At 38.7% G+C, this 23,146-nt stretch overlaps 1 protein-coding gene across 2 annotated transcripts in view; it reads left to right on the forward strand.

Annotated features, from left to right (window-relative positions):
• Positions 1–3,711: 3,711 nt before the first annotated feature.
• SPIRE1 (spire type actin nucleation factor 1) overlaps positions 3,712–23,146 on the forward strand; it is a 157,213-nt gene continuing 137,778 nt past the window's right edge. For both annotated transcript variants that reach the window (XM_008058931.1, XM_008058932.1), the window contains exon 1: positions 3,712–3,741. The gene's annotated coding sequence lies outside the window, so the exon portion shown is untranslated. The remainder of the gene's footprint in view (positions 3,742–23,146) is intronic.

Genomic DNA, 23,146 nt, shown 5'->3' on the forward strand with positions numbered 1-23,146 from the left:
CTGTAGTGCCCTCCCCTAACCCCATCAACCCCTGGAAATTGGAATGGAGGCACAGAATAAGAAAACCATACTAGCATGCATGACCAGGAATCAGAAGCCTTGGAGTGTGCTCTTCGCTCTGTCACCAACTCTATGTCATTATGTATAAGTCATTTGACTCCTCAGGCCTTCAGATTACTCATCTATAAAATGAATGGATTGGCAAGATCATTCCCCATGTTCTTTTAAACTCTGATGTCATGTGATTGGGATTTTCTGATTCCTAGGTCAGCATCTGGGCAGGGATTTGGATGGCAGAGCTGTGTAGGTGGCCAGGCACTTTGTACTTACAACATTTTCATATTTTTGTGAGTTACTCATCAATTCAAATAGGATAACCAAGAGCAGTTACACACTCTCACAAAAAATTTTGATACTCTTAAAGCATTTTCAGTTTTATCACAGAGATCTCTGAAAAAGTCCTATTGTGCCCCTTTGGCATCAGTCGGTCATTCTTTAAGCACTTCATTATCTTCTGGTGCAAATAGATGATCCAGGCTTATCTTGTAATTTCCCTGTCCCAGCCCTAGAGTCAGTCAATTTCCCAAGGATCTGATCTCGTTGAGGGATGGGATTAAGTGTGCCAAGTGAGGTTTTCTTGCTTTTGGTAGGCAGAGCTAGGAAATATATGAAAGTTGTATAATACCTCTAGTTCCAATTCACCACTACAGGGCTTTTCCTCTTCTTCCCACATGTTAGGTTTTGTGTATGCCTTCTCCCGCAGCATGCGTCATGAATCCTAGCAACATCACTATATTTACTCATTTGCCCAGTGCTACAGTTCATAAAAATAGCTTCAGAATTTTCACCAATTCTACCAACACTCAACACTAAACCTACTTCATAAAATTCCAGGGTTTTTTTTTTTTTTTTTTGCAGTTCTCTTTACCTTAAGAATATATCCTGATGGAGATGTAAATTCATGTACTCTTAAAGAGGTTACTCTTTGCTGTAGTTTGTCTAGGTACCTCTCCCTCCCTCCTATGCAGAGGAGATACTCAGTAAGTGCTTGCTGAGAGGCAGTCTGTGCCCGTCTTTGAATGTTTCTATCTAATAGTACTTTTCTAACTTAAATTAATTACGATTTCTGTAGGAGTTAAGTGTCATTAACCTACCAAAAAATTAATAGTCTGAACAATCATATGTATAAATAAATAAAATACATGATGTGACATTAATAACTATATGATACATAATTTTATATAACAGTAAATACATAAATAAAATAAGTCATATAGTTATCAAACCCTATTATATAAACCCTTAGATATTAAACTCATTTTTAATATATATGTTCATGTAGTCTTTAATTGTTTATTGCTTAATATATAATTTTAACTTCCCAGAACTTATGGTTCCTTGTATTCTGGTCTCAATTTCAGCCAGTGTTTCACATTGGGATAATTAGGTGATGAGAAAGTGTGGGTTTCAGCTTTATTTTTATTTTAATAAGTTGGAGGCATACAAAAGTCATATTTGTGATTTTTCTTTGGTGGCGTCATAAAAGACTAAGGTTTATAAATTCTAGATAAGTGTTTAAAAAAATAACAAAACCAAGCCGGGCTGGGTGACTCAGCCTGTAATCCCGCACCTTTGGGAGGCTGAGGTGAGTGGATTGCCTGAGCCCGCGGGTTCGAGACCCGCCTGGGCAGCAAGACCTCATCTCTACAATAAATCAAAAAATCAGCGGGCATGGTAGCGCATGCCTGTAATTCCGGCTACTGGGAAGGCTGAGGCGGAAGGATTGCTGGAGCCCAGCAGGTCGAGGCTGCGGTGGCTGGGCGCGGCCACTGCACTCCAGTCTGGGTGACAGAGTGAGACTCCAACTCAAAAAACAACAACAACAGCAACAACAAAAAAACTGATGGAACAAACACTATGGGCTAGGTATGGGAATAGTAGGCTAGTGAGAGGAGCAAGTTAAGTGGGAAGATAGCATTGGGTAGAGAGAAAAGTATCATGATAAATGTATATTTGAACTTAGGACAATGAAATAAATCTAAGAAGTATACACTGGGGAAACTGAATTTTCTAGTACCCAATATAATTGTGTCATCTGTTCTTTTTTTGCTAAAACTTTTTAAAAAATGATTCTTCTTTAAAATAACTGTTTTTATTTAAAAAGTAAGTTTTAGTCAGCCAAATTGAAAGAAATTATTCCTTGGTATTATGTGTCAGTGATAAGGAGAAAATACTAATGTCGGTGCAGCTAAATGCTATTCATGTAGTAACATATAGTAAAATCATATAGTAAAGAGAAACAGCTATCATATATTAAGTAAAACATTTTTAATTTTTTTAGAGACAGGGTCTTGCTTGCTCTGTCACCCAGGCTGGAGAGCTGTGATGCAATCTTAGCTCACTGTAGCCTGGGCTTAAGTGATCCTCCTGCCTCAGCCTCCTGAGAAGCTGGGACTGCAGACATGTGTCACCACACCTGGCTAATTTAAAACATATTTAGTACAGACAGAGTCTTACTACCTTGCCCAGGCTGGTCTTGAACTTCTGGGCTCAAGCGATCCTCCTGCCTTGGCCTCCCAAAGTGTTGGGATTACAGATGTAAGTCACTGCTCCTAGTTATGTAGTCATATATTAAAGAAAATATAAGTTTGAAACATTTCTCCTTTTCTTGAAATGATCACTGTACCTTTAAACCGGAAATATATTTAAAAGCCTAAGATTCTGGGTGCAGTGACCCACGCCTGTGATCTCAGCACTTTGGGAGGTGAAGACGACAGGATTACCTGAGCCCAGGGGTTTGATACCAGCCTGGGCAATTTGATGAGACTTCAACTACAGTAAATTAAAAAATTAGCCAGGCGTGATGGCCCAAACTGGTAGTTCCAGCTATTTGGAAAGCAGAAGTGGAAGGATCACCTGAGTCCAGCAGGTCAAGGCTGCCGTAATCATGAGTGTGCCGCCGTAATCATGAGTGTGCCACTGCACTCCAGCCTGGCTGACTCATAAATAAATAAGTAAATAAATAAATGCCTAAGAGGCCTTTAAAGGTTTCTTAAGGTATAGTTAAACTGCCTTTAAAGTATTTTTGAGGTATTTTAAAAATAAAGCAAGACTCTAAGAGTATTTTTATTTGATTAATTTGAATGTTCATATTAAATATATATATGTTTTAGATCTTATTAATTATATTTACTCATCTTTTTATTATTTTGTGGGACCTTTTTTTTTTGAGTTGGAGTCTCACTCTGTCACCCAGACTGGACTACAGTGGTATACTCATGGCCACCAAAGTCTCAACCTGCTGGGCTCAGGTGATCCTTCCGCCTCAGCCTTCCAAGTAGCTGGAACTATTAAGCACACGCCACCACTCCCGGCTAATTTATTTGTTTATTTATTGTAGAGATCAGGTCTCGCCAAGTTGCTCAGGATGGTCTTGAACCCATGGGCTCAGGCAATCCTCTCACCTTGGCCTCCCAAAGTGCTGAGATTATAGGTGTGAGTCACCGCGTCTGGCCCAGCAGGCCTATTTAAACTTAAATCTCTAAGCAGAGCCTTCAAGAATATTTGGTAATTCTAGCAACTTTTATTTGCATAGATATTTTAATAGATAATAGGAAGCAATGGCTAGAGTAGCTCAAATTTTTTTATCAATGATTTTTTAAAAGCTAAAATACTTTGAAAGTAACTTTTTGTATTTTTATTACAGGTAAATTGGGATATTCACAATGTACAGAAACAGAGGTAAGTGAAATGCCTAAATGTTTGTTAATAAAGCAACTTTGCAATCCTGTTAAGACTAATTTGAGTACTAAAACTATCTCACTAAAGGGTCTTGGTCTTCTGATAAGGCTATGTTGAGAGCAGGTATATATTTTCCATATTTAGGAAGGGTAAAATGTGAAGAAAAATTAGTTACCTTGTCCATTACTTTATAATGTCAGGATGTGTTATAAAGAATAGATTAATCAGTGTTTTAAAAGTTTATTGTATTATTATTTAAGGAATCAAGTTAGCTAAGATCCAGAGCCATTAATAAGAATTAAAATTCAATTTTTTTTTTGTAATTCATTGTAGTTAATTCATTCAGCTATATGTGTTGGACTCCCATAGAACTGCCTTAGTTTAGGAAAAAGATAGGGACTTGGAAATAGTGTTTAGTAAGATTAATAATGAGTTACACGCTTTGTTATTTATGTAAGCAATCTTATTATTTTTTAATAATTTAAATAAATTTTATTCAGATTTCTTTTTGTGGCATTTAAGGAGTTTCTGTGTATTCCTTGCAGGAATTTCAAGCCTGACACTCAGATACTAGGGCAGCATGAATGTGTGATGTTCTTTCCGCTAGCAGTTGCATTATCCTTAGGTTGGGATGTTAGATATTTTGTTAATGACAGTGCCTAAACAAAGGATTTAAGAAGTTATATTTTTAATTTTATAATGCATCTACATATTGATGTAGGTTTTAGTAAATTTTATCTGTTGAAATGCAGGCTTCTTAAGGAATTATGTTTTATTATAGAGAAACAAAAATAATGTATCCTTTTTTGCACTCAATTTATTTTTATATTTTCTATTCGTCTTTGAAGGTAGAAATAATTTTTTCCAAACTAGTTCAAAAAATAGACAAGAACTTAATACTTTTATATATCTAGAATTTTTGGTGAACTTGTCAGTATGATTTACGTAGTGGGCTTTTGAGTCAGAAGATACAAGTTCTATTTTGTGGTTTCTGGGTATGCATCTTTCTAGCTTTGCAGTTTTGAGCAAGTATTTTTTCTCTTAGAACTTTTTCTTATCTATAAAATGGTAATGATAATCTGTATTAATCTCATAAGGTTTGTGAAATTCTAAAGATGCTATATATGAACATGTTTCATAAACTCTATAGGCACTGTTGTAAATTAAGATGGTATAAATATAGTCAGCATTCACCTGCATTTAGGTAATAATGAAGATTTTTACATACAAGGCATAGTTATGTCTCATTATTCTGTCTTATTATGTTGTATTGTCATAAAATCAACGTGATTTTAACTTTAGTTTAATACTTTGTACAGAAGTGTCAATTCATTTTATCTCCTAATTGATAGCCCTTATACTTTGATCCATAACTTAGGTCACCAACGGAATTGTAATCTAACGAAATAGCATGCTTTTTCAGATTTTTTTTTTTTTTTTTTGAGTTGGAGTCTCACTCTGTCACCCAGACTGGAGTGCAGTAGCCGCTCCCGGCCACCGCAGCCTCGACCTGCTGGGCCCCGGCGATCATTCGGCCTCAGCCTTCCAAGTAGCTGGAACTACAGGCGTGCACTACCACGCCCGGCTAATTTTTTGATTTATTGTAGAGATGAGGTCTCGCCAAGTTGCCCAGGTGGGTTTTGAACCCGCAGGCTCAGGCAATCCATTCATCTCAGTCTCCCAAAGCGCGGGATTACAGGCTGAGCCACTGAGCCCGGCTCACAATTTTTTTTTTTAAACAACTATTTTAAGGGGCAGATCATAAGAAAAAGTTCAATCTAATTTATTTTTAAAATAGGTTAAGGGTATTTTCTAGCGGATACCTCTCGGGAGCAGATTGGGATTGTGAATCGTCATTTATCTATATTGTTTGAATTTTTTTTTCAAATAAGAGTGTCCTGTGTATTTGGTAATTAAAATAGTAAAAAAGCAAGAGTGAAAAGGCAGTAGAGGCAGTGGAAACTACTTTTTTCCAGAAGTTTGGTAACATGAAAGAAGGAAGAAATAGCATAAGTAGGAAGAATTTTGTTGTTGCTTTGTTTTTTAGGTTAGAGAAGATGGTACATTTGGTGGTGGGTGAGACAGCTAGGAGACAGCAAGACAGAAAGTCAGGGTTCAGGAGTAGATCTCCAATGGAGCAGATGCGGGAACACGTGGGAGATGATGATTACCCAGAGTAGTGTTTCTTAGAACTGAGGGTGGTCTAGGGCTCTGGGGTCCCTGAGATCCTCTCTGTGTCTGCAAGGTCCAAACTATTTTCATGTACATATTTGCCTTTGTACTTTCATCTCTTAAGAGTGTACCATGGAGTTTTTGGTGACTGCATGACAAGGACTGTCAGACTGACTGCAGAAGCAGATATGAGACCTGGCTACCTGTCATTGAGCCTGACATTAAATGGTTTTGCAAAAATGTAAAACAATTCTGCCCTTATCGCTGCTTGTTTTGTTTTTTAAAAAATAAAGGTTTTCCCCCCATAAAATGTTATTAATATGTAATGATTTTAAATGAATCAGTAAGTATCTTTAAAAATCCTTAGTTTAATTTCTAATATAACAAATGTTGGTAGATTATACACCATGTAAACAAAAGCTCTTTGGACTGATAAGTAACTTTTTAGAGTGTAAAGAGGTTCTAAAACTAAAAAGTTTAAGAGCTGTGGGCTCGAGCATGGATGGCAGAGGTACTTCTTTCTAAGAAACAGAATTGTAGGATGAAAGGAAACTCCAGAGTCCTGGAATAGGCATCAGAAGGTTCAGGAATCTTTGCCCTGTGGACTTACGTCCATCTTTTTTGCTAGCAAGAAGACAGACTCATTTCTGAAAGTGAGCCCATACTGGATCAAAAGGGGGACTGCTATAGCCTCTCTTGGCTCTTGTTTCTCTATTGAGCAGAGAGGGTTCCAGTTCCCTGTGTAAGGGAAACACCTCATTGAGCTCTTGCCAACGTAAGTCCAGACTCAGAGCTGTGAGGATGGAGTGGCCCTGGAAAGAATGGGGCTGGTCCATGTTCTGGGGCAGGCTGTAGCCTTTCTGAACCCAGAGAGGCCTTGTGGGGTGGCCTTTGTGCCTGATCTCAGCTCTTGGCACCACTCTTTCCTTCTCATGTCTCTACCTCCGATTCCCCATCCGGTCGGCTTGTTGTGAAGGTAGAGCACTTAGCACTTAGCCACAAACCTGGCTTCATACCTGCAGCATATTATCACTCCTAGTTGGGAGGCATAGGGTTTCCTGGGAGGGAGGAGAAGTCTTAAGCAAGGGTCTCACAGACTTGTTGGGGAAAACAAAATCCCTTCATCTTTCTGGAGTTTTAGGACCCTTATCAAGTTATATAGTTGAAATAGAGAACATTAAAGGTTCAGCTGTTTTTATTTTAATAGTTTTTGTAGTACATAAAAAATCATTTTATAAACTATTTTGTAGTTTTACTTATAATTCTTTTTAATATTTTTCCTATATTCATAAAAATCAAACTAAAATTGAGTTTAGAGAAAGCAAGAAGACCGTACATAGGCATTTGATAGACCTGCCTATTACATGATCTTTTTCACCTCTAAGATTGGCTAATATTTCTGCTATTTGGAAATTACCTTCTCACTGTTTGGAAAATTAATGTGCTTGATTATACTAATATTTTCCAATATTTGAATTGATGAAGGGAAATCTCTCATATGATTTGTTTTAAAGGACATGCAAATTTTTATACTTTAATAGGCAATTTAATTTTGCCCTTTCTTACTATTTTTTGAAGGCATAATTTATTTACATACAATAAAATGTACCCCTTTTGTCTGCATTTCTTCCAGTTTTTTTTTGTTTGTTTGTTTGTTTTGAATTGGAGTCTTACTCTGTCACCCAGACTGGAGTGCAGTGGCCGCTCCCGGCCACCGCAGCCTCGACCTGCTGGGCTCCGGCGATCCTTCCGCCTCAGCCTTCCCAGTAGCCGGAATTACAGGCATGCGCTACCACGCCCGGCTGATTTTTTGATTTATTGTAGAGATGAGGTCTCGCTGCCCAGGCGGGTCTCGAACCCACGGGCTCAGGCAATCCACTCACCTCAGCCTCCCAAAGGTGCGGGATAACAGGCTGAGCCACCGAGCCCGGCTTTCTTCCAGTTTTGACAGACATATTTTGTTATTAACTGTTCCCACAATCAAGTTTCACACTCCCTACGTTCCCCCATACCCCTTCGTAGTTATACCTTCCCCTTCTCCCATACCTTGGCAACTGCTGATCTGTATGTTGTTCTTACTGTTTTGAAGAGGACATGCAATTTAAACAGTATGTGACCCATATTTCTCCCTTCCCAGGAGCGGCTCACAGCCCAGACTAGTAACTTATAAACTCTGGAACGACTAACTGGTATTCGTGGGCACTCTGCTGTCAGGGAAGCAGTTCTGATAGAGATTTAGGGCAGCTTTTACTCCCGTCTTAAATGTTTTTTCTGCTAATATTTAAATAGTTTTGTGGAACATAATCTTACCTTTGAAGAAATTTGCTAAGTATTTAAAAATACTAAAACATGACTAATTTGAACTTTCCTGTATTTTAACTGAAGCTTCTTTTTTTTTTGGTTTCCAAATTTCATCACGTTCCTGTCTCTTATTAACCACCACTCATTATATAGCCCTCAGAGGCCCTTTCCCAATAGCAGGAAAGAAGGTTAAATGAATAACTAGAACAATCCTCTTGTTCCCTTGGTGGATTAGCTATATTTTAAGTGGAATAGGTTAAAGTATTATATGAAGTTACATTAACTTTTATCATTACTTTAATCTTAATAGAACTGGCTTATAAAAATCATACCGTAGCAGAAACATTTACGTTTTAGTGAGGGAAACTATTCAAAAGATTCATGCTCACGTCTTAAAAAATAAAGTTCTTATATACTATGCATAAATACCTATTCTGTGTTTCATTCCTGCATACATCTTTAAGAAATACTTCAGAAGTCACTATATGCTAGGTACTGTTATAGACATTAATTAAAATCCTCATAACAAATTTATGAAGTTGATCCTATTATTATCTGCATTTTAGAGATAAGAACTAAAGTATAGAAAGGTTAAGTAATTTGCTCAAGCTCTATAGCCAGTAAGTTGTAGAACCACTTACCTCTCTACTTTTCATATGTTTGTTTTCCAGCCTGTTTATCAGCAGTGTAAGGCATCTATATAATGCTGATACTTCATTTAGCACTTCATTTGGAGCAATGAAATGGCTATACGTCTTCTTATTCTGTATATGCCTCTTACCTGTGACTACTTCAGTTCTTAGCATTATATAGCCAGGGAATGTGGTCCTGCTATTAATAGATGCAACCTGGATGAAGGTGTAAATGCAATCCGTGAACCTTCAACCCTGTAAGTTAAGTACAAAGGATCTATACCCACCATAGGAACATCTGCAGGAATTTGTAAAATAGTCTGATTCCAAATTACTCAGAATGATTCAAGAATTGTTCTATATATCTGGACCGCCTAGGAAATCAGACCCAGAATTGGTCTGCTTTGGGGGGAAACCCAGAGATGTTACCCAGAGATCTTGAGATGAGCCAAGAAGTGCATCCGAGTTAGTATCTTGGACTTACTTCATTCGGGTTATGTACAATTTTTGACCCAAAATGGGCTATGAGAATTTTCTGTTTTCTGAGCATATTAAAACTACCAAAGGCAGCACATGGGTTTTGCTGCTTTAATGCAGAGTATAACATTTTAAAATGTCTGTTTTGTCTGTAGCTAAATCAACCCACTACACTTGATCTCACTCCTGTCTCATTTAGGTAACAGTTGGATAAGTATTGCCTCTTTTAATTGACAATGGACAGTCCTTAGTTAATTTCAAAAGTAACTAAACAATTTAACTTAAAAGAATTACACAGTATTTTTAATGAGAATATTTGCATGTGTGCACAACTTCAGCAGCATAAAAAGCAGCACAAAAACTTCAGCATTCAAAAGTTGTTTTATATGACTGCAAAATAGTATTTGATGCCAGACTAATTAGATCTTGGGAAAGCTTTAAAAAACAAGATAGTTACTATTGAATTTGTTATTTTAGCAGATGGTTTTGTCTGATCTTACACTTTATGAGTTTATAAATTGAATCACATGACAAGAGGTTAAAATGCTGAATGTTTGTCTAAAAGGATTGGAAGAATAAATTCCATTAACTGCTGGTAACAACAGCATTTTCTCCTTGGTCAGCAGGCTAAGAGAATTAGTTAGGAATGCTCACATTCTATTTTCTGTCTTTTGTATTAAATACTCCAAACATGGCTGAATTCACGTGGTTGGTTGATTGACATTAACTTACACGGTCTGGAAATTGTTTTATGTGCCCTCAGCGAGAATTTTGTCTCTGTGTGAGTGGCTACTTCTCAGTGTCAATTTTAGTAGATGTTTTGGCAGAGGGATACTAATGGTATGATAAATAGACAATCTTCATTTAGGTTTCATGTGTCATCAGACATAAACTGGAGCATTATGATGGTTACTTGACACGTTTGAAATTCAGTCATCCTCCCCTTGCCTACACCCAAATAGCATTTGTTACTAAGATGACCTTTCAGGGTTAGATTTATAGGTGTGTGTGTCAGAAGATGATGTGACGGTAGGATACAGAGTTTAAATAAGAAGTGTTCTTTTGTATAGTCTTATATTTGAAGGCAAATGATAGTTATATATGCATGACTGGCAAAGGATTTCAGAATAATCAGAATTTTCTTGGAATAAACATTTTACTATTATTATTTTTTTTTGAGCTGGGGAGGGACTTTCTTTTACCCAGGCTGGAATGCAGTGACACCATCTTGGTTCACCACAGCCTTGAACTTCTGGGCTCAGGCAGTCACTCTGCATCAGCCTCCTAAGCAGCTGGGACTATAGGTACACGCCACCACACCTGGCTAATTTTATGATTTTTTGGTAGAGACAAGGTCTCCCTATACTGCCTAGACTGGTTTCAAATTCCTGGGCTCAAGCAGTCCTCCAACCTTGGTCTTCCAAAGTGCTGGGATTATAGGTGTGAGCCACCACACCTGGCATTTTATAATTATTCTTGAAGGAACAGAAAGTTTACCCTATAGGTAACTTAAGCACCTTCTAATACTCTGATAATAGAGTATGTATGAATGTTTTCTTAATAGTTTGCCTTATCAGAGGACCATATCAGTCTGCCTTAGTGAGAAGTTAATTTTTTTTTTTTTTTTGAGTCAGAGTCTCATTCTGTCACCCAGACTGGAGTGCAGTGGTGCACTCATGGCCATTGCAGTCTCAACCTGCTAGGCTCAAGCAATCCTTCTGCCTCAGCCTTGCAAGTAGCTGGAACCACAGGCGTGCATCACCACACCTGGCTAATTTTTTGATTTATTGTAGTGATGAGGTCTCACCAAGTTGCCCAGACTAGGCTTGAATCCATGGGCTTAGCAATCTTCTCACCTCGGCCTCCCAAAGTGCTAGAATTATAGGCATGAGCCTCTGCACCTGGCCTAAAATGTTTTTAATAAAATAAAACTTCAGTATTTTTCAGTACAATGGTGACAGGATCAGTGTGAGATGGGGCCAGATTTAATTTTTTCTGAAGTACCTTTATTCATTTTTAGAAATGATGTATATTTGTTGTAAAAGCTAAAGCATCACAGAAATGTAAGGGGAAAAAAAGAACATAAAAATCACTGTGTGGCCGGGCTTGGTGGCTCAGCCTGTAATCCCGAGCCTTGGGAGGCTGAGGTGAGTGGATTGCTTGAGCCCGCAGGTTCGAGACCCGCCCGGGCAACTTGGCGAGACCTCATCTCTACAATAAATTTAAAAAATTAGCCGGGTGTGGTAACGCACACCTGTAGTTCCAGTTCCTTCCTTGGAAGGCTGAGGCGGAAGGATAGCTGGAGCCTAGCAGGTCAAGGCTGCGGTGGCCGGGAGTGGCCACTGCATTCCAGTCTGGGCGACAGAGTGAGACTCCAACTCAAAAAAAAAAAAAAAAAAATCACTGTGTGTTCTACCACCTATTGATATTGGCTGTTTGGAGTATTCTTCTAGACATCTCTTCTCATATGTACAAAACAATGTTGGCATATTAATTGAGTACTTATTGTATGCTGCTCTTAATGTTACATGCAGTGTTGTATAAAAGGCAAACTTGATTTTAAGGAATTAGCCAGGCTAAGGGTAAAAGTTTCTTTCAGAAGGACATCGTAGTGAAACCCTGAAAGAGCTAGCTGTTTTTGAAACAACAGAACACCTGGATGTCTAAAACAGAGAATGTGAACAAGAGTTATCGGAAATGTTGGGAAGACAAAGTGGTGCCAGGTCCTACAGGTCATGTTAAAGATTGGACATAGGTACGATTTCTCTTCAAGGGAAGAAATGTTTCTGTCTGAAATGTTCTTCTATTTCCCAGGGTCATTCTCTTGATGTGTATTCTGAATCTACTGTTTGCTTATATTCCTTGTTGGGGTAGTATTTTATACATTCATTGTTTCATCTATTTAGGCATTATTTAACTAAATTGTAATTGTAATCTCACAAGGGCAGCTTTATAAATAGATTTGGGAACCAACTCAAATAAACATTGGTAAGCATGCAACCCACTTGGTAGGGGCAGAAATGCCCTGGCTATAGAAGGAGTAGCTAGCCTGTGCCATGGAACTCAGTCAGTAAGATAGATAGGGGAACTAGGGAGTGAGAGATGGACAAGGCAGCTAGATGGAGGTTGACTAAGTGAGTTTCTGCGGTTCAGTATGGTATCTCTTGACATATTTCCTCAATTTGGTGGAGATTTTACTGTATTTGGCAAATACTGTAAAATACAGTTTTTAAAAAATAACTCATTGAAAACAAAATTAGATAATTTACTTGTGTTGGGCTTATTGCCTAATATTCTTGATGATGATATTTCTTAATTTTTAAAAAACAACTTTATTAGGATGTAATTCACAAACCATTATATGTTACCCATTTAGCCAGTTCTGTGGTTTTGGGATTCACAGAGCTGTGCAACCATCACCACAATCAATTTTAGAACATTTTTGCCACCTCATAAAGAAACCTGGTACTCTTTAGCTATCATGTCCCAGCCCCAGCAACCAGTACGCTGTTTTCTTTATGTGAAGATTTACCTGTTCCAGATATTTCATAGAAGTGGAGTCATATAATATGTTAGTCTTTTATGACTGGCTTCTTTACTTAGCATAGTGTTCAAGATTCATCATGTTATAGCATGTATCAGTACTTTATTCCTTTTTATTGCTGAATATTCCACAGCATGAATGAGTTTTGTTACCCATCCATCAGTTGATGAACATTTGTTTCCATCTTTTGGCTATCATGAATGATACTGCTATAAACTTCAGTGTACAAGTTTTTGTGTGGACATATATTTTCATTTATCTTGGGTATATACCCAGCAGAGGAATTTCTTGGTAAATTGGTAACTCCATGTTTTAACTTTTTTAGGGCTTCAAAACAGTTTTCCCAAATAGCTCCATCTTTTGACATTCCCACCAGCAGAGTACAGGGTTCTGATTTCTGCACACCCTTGTCAACACCTGTTACTGTCTGACTTTTTGATTCTAGCCATCCTAGTGAATGTGAAGTGGTATCTCCTGATTTTGATTTACGTTTTTCTGATATTGAATGATGTTGAACATATTTTCATATACTTATTGACCATTTGTACATAATCTTTATGGAAATATCTATTAAGATTCCCTGTCCATTTTTAAACTGGGTTATTTTTCTCTTTATTATTGAATTGTTAGAATTTTTTATAATTGTAGACAAGTCCCTTATCAGATATATGATTTGCAAATATTTTCTTCATTCTGTGGATTTTCTTTCCACTTTCTTGTTGGTGTCCTTTGAAGCACAAAAGTTGTTAATTTGAAGTCCAGTGTATCTATTTTTTTGCTTGTGGTTTTAGAACCATATCCATTGCCAAGGCAAGGTCATGAAGATTTACCCCTATGTTTTCATCTGAGAGTTTTGTAGTTTTAGCTCTCACATTTAGGCCTTTGATCCATTTTCAGTTAATTTTTGTATATAGTATGGGATAAGTCTAACTTTATTCTATTACATGTGGGTATCCAGTTGACATAGCACCATTTCTTGAAGAGACTGTTTTTTCCCCTGTTAATGGTCTTGTCACCTTGTCAAAAATTCAGTTGATCACAGATGTGTGGGCTGTCAGCTGTATTGTGTTGTACCAGTGCTGTGCTGTCTTGATTACCCTTGCTTTCTAGTAAGTTTTGAAAATGGGAAGTGTGAGTCCCCAATTTTGTTCTTCTTTTTCAAGATTGTTTTGGCTCTTCTAGTTCTCCATGTCTGACAAAGAAGGCAGCTGGCTTCCTATAGGGGTTGCCTTGAATCTGTAAATGCCTTTGGATATTGCCATCTTTTTTTTTTTTTGAGTTGTAGTCTCACTCTGTCGCCCAGACTGGAGTGCAGTGGCTGCTCCTGGCCACCGCAGCCTCGACCTGCTGGACTCCAGCTATCCTTCCGCTTCAGCCTTCCAAGTAACTGGAATTACAGGCACGCGCTACCACGCCCAGCTGATTTTTTGATTTATTGTAGAGATGAGGTCTCGCTGCCCAGGCGGGTCTCGAACCCACAGGCTCAGGCAATCCATTCATCTCAGCCTCCCAAAGGCGCAGAATTACAGGCTGAGCCACCGAGCCCCGCTGGATATTGCCATCTTAACAATGTTAAGTCTCAGATCTATGAACAAAGCATGTTTTCCCATTATTAAGTCGTCTTTAATTTCTTTCAACAATGTTTTGTGCTTTTCAGAGTGTAAGTTTTATGCTGCTTTTGTTAAATTTATTCCTAAGTATTTTATTCTTTTTGATATTATTATAAATGGAATTATTTTCATTTTATTTTAAGATTGCTCATTGCAAGTGTATAGAAGTACAATTGATTTTTGTGTATTGATCTTGCATCCTGCTATCTTGCTGAATTCATTTATTAGTTTTAATAGTTTTTTTAGTACATTCCTTAGGATTATCTATGTATTTATGTAAAGATCATGTCATCTGTGACTAGAGATAGCATTACTTCTTTGCCAGTTTGGATAGCTTTTTTTTTCTTGCTGTGTCTTTTTAAAAATTGTATTTGTGGGGCTCAGAGTTGGAGAATGACATAATCTCTCAAACTAAATAATGTATTTCAAACCTATCTTATGAGAGAATATTTACATATTTGAATGTTAAATAAGGTATTTATGAAAGAATGTTTATATAATTTATATTTCAAATATAAAATGTAAAGTTTTTGTGTTGACTATCAACTTTCTAGAATATAAGGTTAACAGTTGTTAATGACTTTCAAATTAATTGATGACTGACTTTACCTGTTGAAACTTCATGTTTTTATTCATAGAGGTTTCATTTCACATAACTGCTTATTTTTCTTCAGTGACAGAAAGTTTATGAGGTAGTTTATGGCCCTGGCATATGTGTACAGTTATTAAGTACCTTCCCTTATAGTCTGAATCTTCTATTTAGGGGGAAATTGGGAGGCTGAGGTGAGTGAATTGCCTGTGCCCGGGGGTTCGAGACCCGCCTGGGCAACTTGGTGAGACCTCATCTCTACAATAAATCAAAAATTAGCTGGGTGTGGTAGCGCGCGCCTGTAGTTCCAGCTACTTGCTGAGGCGGAAGGATCGCTGGAGCCCAGCAGGTCAAAGCTGCAGGAGCGGCCACTGCACTCCAGTCTGGGCGACAGAGTGAGACTCCAACTAAAAAAATAATAATAATAAAGAGATCTTAGAAAAATGAAAAGAGTCATGAAAGGAAGGAGGAATTATAGGTTAAAAAATGTAAAATTTTTTCTTAATTAGTTTTTTGTTGAACACTTGCTGTTTATAGACCCTGTGCTAAGGATAGGCACAGTTCTGTCCTTAAAGTTTTCAATTTTTCTAGAGTTGCCTTTATAAAAATAAAACACATCATTGGTTTATCAGTAATCTTAACAAAAAAGTAACATGTGAATATGGAATATGTTACTTCACTGAATAGGACAACAAAACCTGAGCCTGTTTGATCAAACCATTTTCTTACCTAGTTTTACTCTCTTTCCACAGTTTTTGAATTCAATCATTTGGTGAGGTAGATGTTTCACCTTACCACTACCTACACAGAGTAGCAAATAAACACAGTGTCACAATCAGAGGTTTAAAAAGTATTTCTACCACCCAAGGATCTTAGGGTAGATCCATTTTGTAGGCTACAACAATATTAATTACTAAGTTTATCAAAATTCCCTTTTGAAAATTCAACTCCTTTATCCCTGTGGCTCTCTAGAACCTTCATCTCGTACCCACCCTCACATAAAACCTCACTGCCCTGCACCTACCCATACTACCCCACTTTCCCCAGACCTCAGCCTGTCTGTCGTCCTCTCTTCTCTCGCCCATTGTTTATTCTATTTCAGCTAATATTGAGATTTTCTACTCCAAATGGAGATCAGGACCAAGTGGCTGATATCCTTCCTCTTTTCCCCATTTCTTTCCTGACTTCTTTTTGCTTTTTCTATTCTACACCACAAAAACACTTTATATAATGACTGCCAAATATCTTTGGAAGAAGCCACTGTTACTTCTACAGAGGATATGGCTTTACCTTGGGAAGGGAAGAGGGCAGAATGCTTAGAGGGAAGGAACTGGCAGAAGAACTATGGCAGTTGTGAGACTGCCTTAAATTTCTGTTCAAAGAGCTTGTTAAATTTCCTGCTTCTAAAATGGACACAGGCCATTTTAAGAATGGAAGATTGGGAGAACTCTGCAACCCATGACAAGCTGTAAGAGGTTGCTAAGGAGATTTCTACAAAAAAGAATAGTATTTAAATGATCTGTAACTGAAATCTGGCTTCTAAAGGCAGGAAATGAAAGGAGGGGGGATTCTTTTTATTTAATTCCTTTGGCATTTTAGGAAGCAAGCAAAAGCAAGAATTTGATATTTCCACAGAAATAATTTGGTTTGTGTAAAATTAATTTTTGTGGTATTAGCATTATATTTTAGAACATCTTATTGAATTATAGAGCATTGAGGAAGTGCACAAATCATTGTTATAGCTTGATGAATTTTTATAGATAGTGATAATATTGTATTTTAATGTCATTTAAATATGCATGATTTCTTGTCTTTAAGAAATGTTATCTTTAAATTTTTTTTATTTTATGTGAAGATCACAGTGATGATTTCAAAGCAGTTCAGGTATTTTATTTAGTTTCTGTTTTTAATTACATTTTGCATTTCTTCACCCTATCTCCACGTCTCCTTGTTAAAACAAAAACCAGAGGAAAATATTTCTTTCAGGGAGAAAGGAGCCATTCTGTTTAGAACTGGTCTAGAGCAGCACTGTTCAGTAAAAATACAGCAGGAGCCACAGATGTAATCTGAATTTTTTTAGTAGGCACATTAAACAGTAAAAAAAAACCAAAAAAACAGTTACCAGGTGAAATAAATTTTCATATTATATTTAACCCAATATATTGAAAACAATATCATGTCAAATATAATTGACATGAAAATTATTAGTGAGATATTTTATGTTCTTATTAAGTCTTTCAAATCTGATGTGTATTTTATACTTCAGCACTTCTCAGTTTGGGCCAGCCATGCTTCAGGTGCTCTGTAGTTACATTTGGTTAGAGAAGTAGGGAAAAGAAGGAATAGAGATGTTTAAGAAATGAAAAATTTGGGGGGATAAGAAAAGTTTTAGTCCTGAGTTCATGAGGCTCAGTGGGGAGTTGAGAGCGGCGAATGTAGAACCTTGGCTAAAGGCTACTCGCAAGAACATGGAGTAGATTCTAGGTAGGAACTGAGAAGAGAGATTTATTGGAATAGCTATTAATGAAGAAAGTATATTTCAGTAGCACATCAGTCAGAGACTTGATTAAAGTCCTTAAAGAAGCTAGAACTAGACTTTAAGAAAACAAACATTTATTGAGCTCCTGTTGTGTCCAGGCTCTCTTCTAGGATTTGGGATACCTCAGTGAACAAAACAAATAAAAACCTCGGCCCTCAAATGTTTGTAGTATAATAAGGGAAGAAAGACAATGGATATGGTAAATAAGTAAACTATAGTACATTAAAAGATGTAATTTACTGTAACGTACTATAGTTAATGTACTAGAAAAGCAAAATAGAGACCTGTTATGAGGAGTGTAGAGATTATAATGATGGAGGTGGGTTTACAATATTTTTTTTTTTATCATAGAGACTAGGTCTTGCCATGTTGCCCAGGCTGGTCTCGAACTCCTAGACTCAGGCAATCCTCTTGCCTCAGCCTCCCAAAGTGCTTGGATTATAGGCATGAGCCACTGCACCCAGCCAGAGGGTTTGCAATTTTTAACAAGGTGATCAGAGTAGACATCTCAAAGTGGTTATAAAAGCAAAGTCTTGAAGGGGGCAAGGGAACAAGTTTCTGGATATCTAGGGGGAGATCATTTCAGACAGAGGAGTTAGTGCTGTCAGGTCCTAAGATGGGCATGCACCTCCTGTACTCCTGCAGTGGCAAAGAGGTTAGCATGGTTAAAGGCTTAGGTGAGTTAGGAGATGAAGTCAGGAAGGGATGGGATACCAGATCCCAAAGGAAGTGCTTCTCAAACTTTAATAAGCATTTAGATTCCTTAGAGATCTTGTTAAAATTTAGATTGTGATTTAGTAGGTCTTGATTGGGGCCAGAGACAACAAACTCTTGGGTGATGCTGAAATGACTGGTCCTAGGACCACAGTTTGAGTAGAAAGGATGTAGGGCAATGAAGTCCTTTATAGAACTGTGTAAATATGAGACTAAGTGAAATCATTAAAGGAATGAGAGTAGACATAGAAGAGGAGAGGGCTAAGGACTGAGCCCGGGGGCATTTCAGCATTAGGAAGGTGGTGAGACAGAAGGAGCCAGTAAAGAAGCTAAAAAGGAGTAACCAGAAGCAAAGAAGGAAAACTCCCCCGGGACTCATGAATTTAAGGGAAATCAGTCAGTATAGTTTTATGTGTTTTACTCTAGGAAGCCAAATAAGTAGAGGAGGAAGACATGATGAATTGTGTTGCTTGTAAGAAGAGGAGAACTAAGAACTGATTATTGAGTTTGAAAATGTGATGATTATTGACAAGTGGTTTGATGGAGTAGTGCAAGGGCAATAGCCCTTTTTTGGAGTGGATTTTAAAGAGAAGAGAAGAAAGAAATCAGAGGTGGTGAATAAAGGGAAGTTATTGAGGCATTTTTCCACAAAGGGTGGGCGAGTATATTAGAAACTACCGCTACATAACAAATTACTCTAAAACTTAGAGTAACTTAAGCCAACAGACATTTACCATCTCACAGTCTCTGTGGGTCAGGAACTCAGGAGTGGCTTAGTTGGGTGGTTCTGGCTCAGTGTTTCCCATGAGGTTTTAGTTAATATGCTTGCTAGGACCACAGTCATCTGAAGACTTGACCGGGGCTGGAGGACCTACTTCCAGGATGGTTCGCTTTATCTGGCTGTGGCAGGAGGCCTCAATTTCTCACTATGCAGGGTTCTTTTCTCTAGGACTGCTTAAGGATCTTTATAACAAGGCAGCTGGCTTCTTCCAGAGAGGGTGGTCCAAGATGTCTAGAGAGAAGCTACAATGTCTTTTCTGACCTAGCCTTGGAAATTCCATTCCATTATTTCTGCTGTATTCTGCTGATCACATGGACACATTGTAGGAGGAGACTAAGAGTGTGAATGGGTGCAGGGTGCATTGTGGAGCCTGGCTCACTCAGGGGAGCAGGTAATATTCGGGTAGTTGGAAAGGAAAGTGGGACTCCAGAGAGTTTTTTTTTTTTTTTAATTTATGGAAAAAGTAACAACATATTTGTATGTTGCACAAGTAATGATCCAGTATAGAAGGGAGAATTATTGATGCGAAATAGAGAACTGCTGGAGACTTACTGGTTTGGTAAGGGGGATAGAGTATATGGTATAAGTGGAGGAGTCGAGACTTGGCCTTGCACAGGATAAGGATAGTGCATTTAGAGTGGCAGGAGGGAAGATGGTATATAAGTGTGGAAGATGCTGCTAGGTGGTTAGATAAGATGGTGGGAATTTGTGGTCATTTTCTTCTGATTGCTTTAGTTTTCTCAGTGAAATGGGAAGCAATCATTGTTTGGGAATGAGCATGGCAGAAGAGGTGTCAGGGTTCAGAAGAGAAGAGGAGAAATGACAGTCACCTGGGACAGTGGGAGAGTGAATGGACTAAGGAAACAGGCAGCATTAATCACCCACACGATTCGGGGTCATAAATTTAAGACAAGATCTGTCAGTGTAGTTTTCTTTGTTTTGCTCCTGCCACGTTGAGCTATACAAACGCAGGTGGGGAGGAAGTGAAGAGTTGGATTTAGCCATTGGTGGTTTAGCCAACTGAGTATGAAGGGAGAAAAGACATTTAAGGGCAAATGATTACAGTATTTGACCTTGGAATTCAAACTGCTTGTGAAGAAAAGTTAGAACGTAAGGGTGAGAGATGAGAGATAGTGACAAGAACATAGGATCAATGAATTGTAGGTCCTGTTGGGATTGAAAGACTATTGGAGTCAGATATTAGAGGGAATGAGCTAGAAAGATAGGAGGAGGCTTTTAGAGGGATACTTGAAATCGAGGTCATGTTCCATATGACCCAGCAGTCCCCCTACTGGAAATATACCTGGAGGAACTCAAATCACCTTACCAGAAAGATACCTGCACACGCGTGTTTATTGCAGCACTATTCACAATAGCAAAAGGATGGAACCAACTGTGCTGCCCATCAAAATGTACTGGATAAAAAAAAATGTAGTACATATGCACAATGGAATATTACGCAGCCATAAAGAAGGACAAACATATGGACTTTGCAGCAACTTGGATGTATTTAGAGTCTATCATACTCAGTGATCTATCACAGAAACAAAGAACTGAGTACCACATGTTCTCACTCATAAGCAGACCCTGAACATTTACCATACTGCTATAAGGAAGGGATTGGCAGTAGTGGGACACTGTCAGGGGAGGGAAACATAGGGCACATAACATCAATAAGGGTACCAGATCTCAAACTAGGCAAAGTGGGGACCAAAGGGAGGCCCAAACTTTACCTGTATAATGTCTCCTTGTATATCTAATCCTGCATTGTACCCCACATCTTTAAATTTAAAAAAATAATATAACATTAAAAAAAAGAAATTGAAGTCATAGAATGTTGCAGTTACTGGTAATGAGGATGTCTTGGAGTATTGTCATGGCAGTGAGTGAGGTAGGGTGGAGGACAAGGAGTTCACAGAAATGAGAGGCCAGGTTGTTGGAAGGGTTATATGCATGTATGTTTTGTTCTGTTTTTTAATTTTTTTTTTTTTGAGTTGTAGACTCACATTTGTCACCAAGACTGAAGGGCAGTGGCACGCTCCCAGCCACCACAGCCTTGACCTGCTGGGCTTAGGCAATCCTTCCAAGTAACTGGAACTACAAATGCACGCCACTACGCCTGGCTAGTTTTTGTAACTTACTGTAGAGACGAGGTCTCACCAAGTTGCCCAGGCTAGTCTCAAACCCCTGGGCTCAGGCAATCTTCTTGCCTCAGCCTGCCAAAGTGCTGGTATTGCAGACTGAGCCACCGCGCCTGGCTGTGCATGTATGTTAAAAGCACCAAGAATTAAGAGAGGAGAGTGACAGTAAACCAACGACTAAAATTCTTGAGATAGGATGGGGGTAACTTAAGGAGTAATCAGTGACAGTAATAAAAAGAGATGGTAGGTGTATAGGAGGTAGACAGTCTGGTTCCAAGCTGAAGAGCTGTGAGGAGGAGGAAGGGAAATGGTGAAGAGCAAGCAGTACACCTTCCCCAGTTCCGGGCCCAGTGATTTGAGAGTTATGACAGAAGGAACAGCCAAAGACAACATTGACTTTGGAGAGATTCAAGTTTAGGTAGAACAAAAAGGTGAAGGTGGAGCCGGGCTCAGTGGCTCAGCCTGTAATCCCAGCGCTTTGGGAGGCCGAGGCGAGTGGATTGCTTGAGCCCGTGGGTTCGAGACCTGCCTGGGCAACTTGGCGAGACCTCATCTCTACAATAAGTCAAAAATTAGCCAGGCGTGATAGTGTGTGCCTATAGTTCCGACTCCTTGGAAGACTGAGGTGGAAGGATCGCTGGAGCCCAGCAGGTCATGGCTGTGGTATCCAAGAGCATACCACTGCACTCCAGTCTGGGTGACAGAGTGAGACTCCAACCCCCCCCAAAAAAAAGGTGAAGGTGGAAACTTCAGAGAAGTTAAAGATCCAGTAAACCATTACTTCTGGAAGGCACACTGAAAGCCTTTCAGGAGTTGGGGAGGGGTGGACTCTAGGCATAGAAGAGAGGGATAGAAGAGGCCTAGCCTTAGGGGAGTTGGGTAGGGGGAGCCTCTGGCTTCTGTAATGATTTATATCACTAGGGGCACAGGTGAAATAATGTTAGTCCTAGGTCTCTTAACAGCAAATTAGGTGATGAGGTTGGACCTGGAGTGATGGCTCACACCTGTATTCCCAGCACAAGGAGGATTGCTTGAGCCAAGGAATTCAAGACCAGCCTGGTAACATAGAAAAACTTTGCCTCCACAAAAAATAAAAATAAATTAGCCAGGTGTGGTGGCATGCGCCTGTAGTCCCAGCTACTCAGGAGGCTGAGGTGGAAGGATCACCTAAGCCAGGAGTTCAAGGCCTCAGTGAGCTGTGATTGTGCCACTGCACCCCAGCCTGAGTGACAGAGTGAGACCCTGACTCAAAAGAAAAAAAAAGGTGATGAGGCTGTGGGTGCTGGAGAGTAGGGAGAGTAGAACTCCCTTTTAACTCTTGCAGATGGAAGTGCCCAGAAATAGATCTCAAACAGTTACAACTGGAGCAGGCTCTCTACCTAGCACCTCCTTCATAGTAGAGCAGGCGGTGTTTGGGAAAAGAGGAAATGGCAAGGCTGCCTTTCTTATCAGGGTGATGGCAAGGAGAAATGACTGGGAAAATTGAGTACTAACTTCCCAGGTATATGTGCTCCCACCTTGCCAATTTCAGGTTACAAGAGGTTTGACTAACCAGCTTGTAACATTCTTGAATATTTGACAGCTTGACTCTTGATAGTTGTAGGTGTATCACACCGTATACTTTGGTGTTGACTCCATTTTATTTAGAATAGTTTTGTACCATTTGGGTGCTTTAGAGTCAGGCAGACCTGAGTACTAATACCCATCCTCAATTTTGCTTCTTTATAACTTTTTACCTTATTGAACCTTAGTTTCCTTGTCTGTAAACTGAGTATATTACCTACCGCCTCTTCCTTGGGTTGTTGTAAAGATTAGACGATAGTTCCGGGAATGGCAGATACTAGTGTTATTATTGTCATCACCTTAATATAAAGCTTTGTTATAAAGGAACTCAATTAACAGAGA

The sequence above is a fragment of the Carlito syrichta genome, unplaced genomic scaffold (genome assembly GCF_000164805.1).
Source record: "Carlito syrichta isolate Samal-C Ts95f unplaced genomic scaffold, Tarsius_syrichta-2.0.1 Scaffold303652, whole genome shotgun sequence".
Lineage (NCBI taxonomy): Eukaryota > Metazoa > Chordata > Mammalia > Primates > Tarsiidae > Carlito > Carlito syrichta.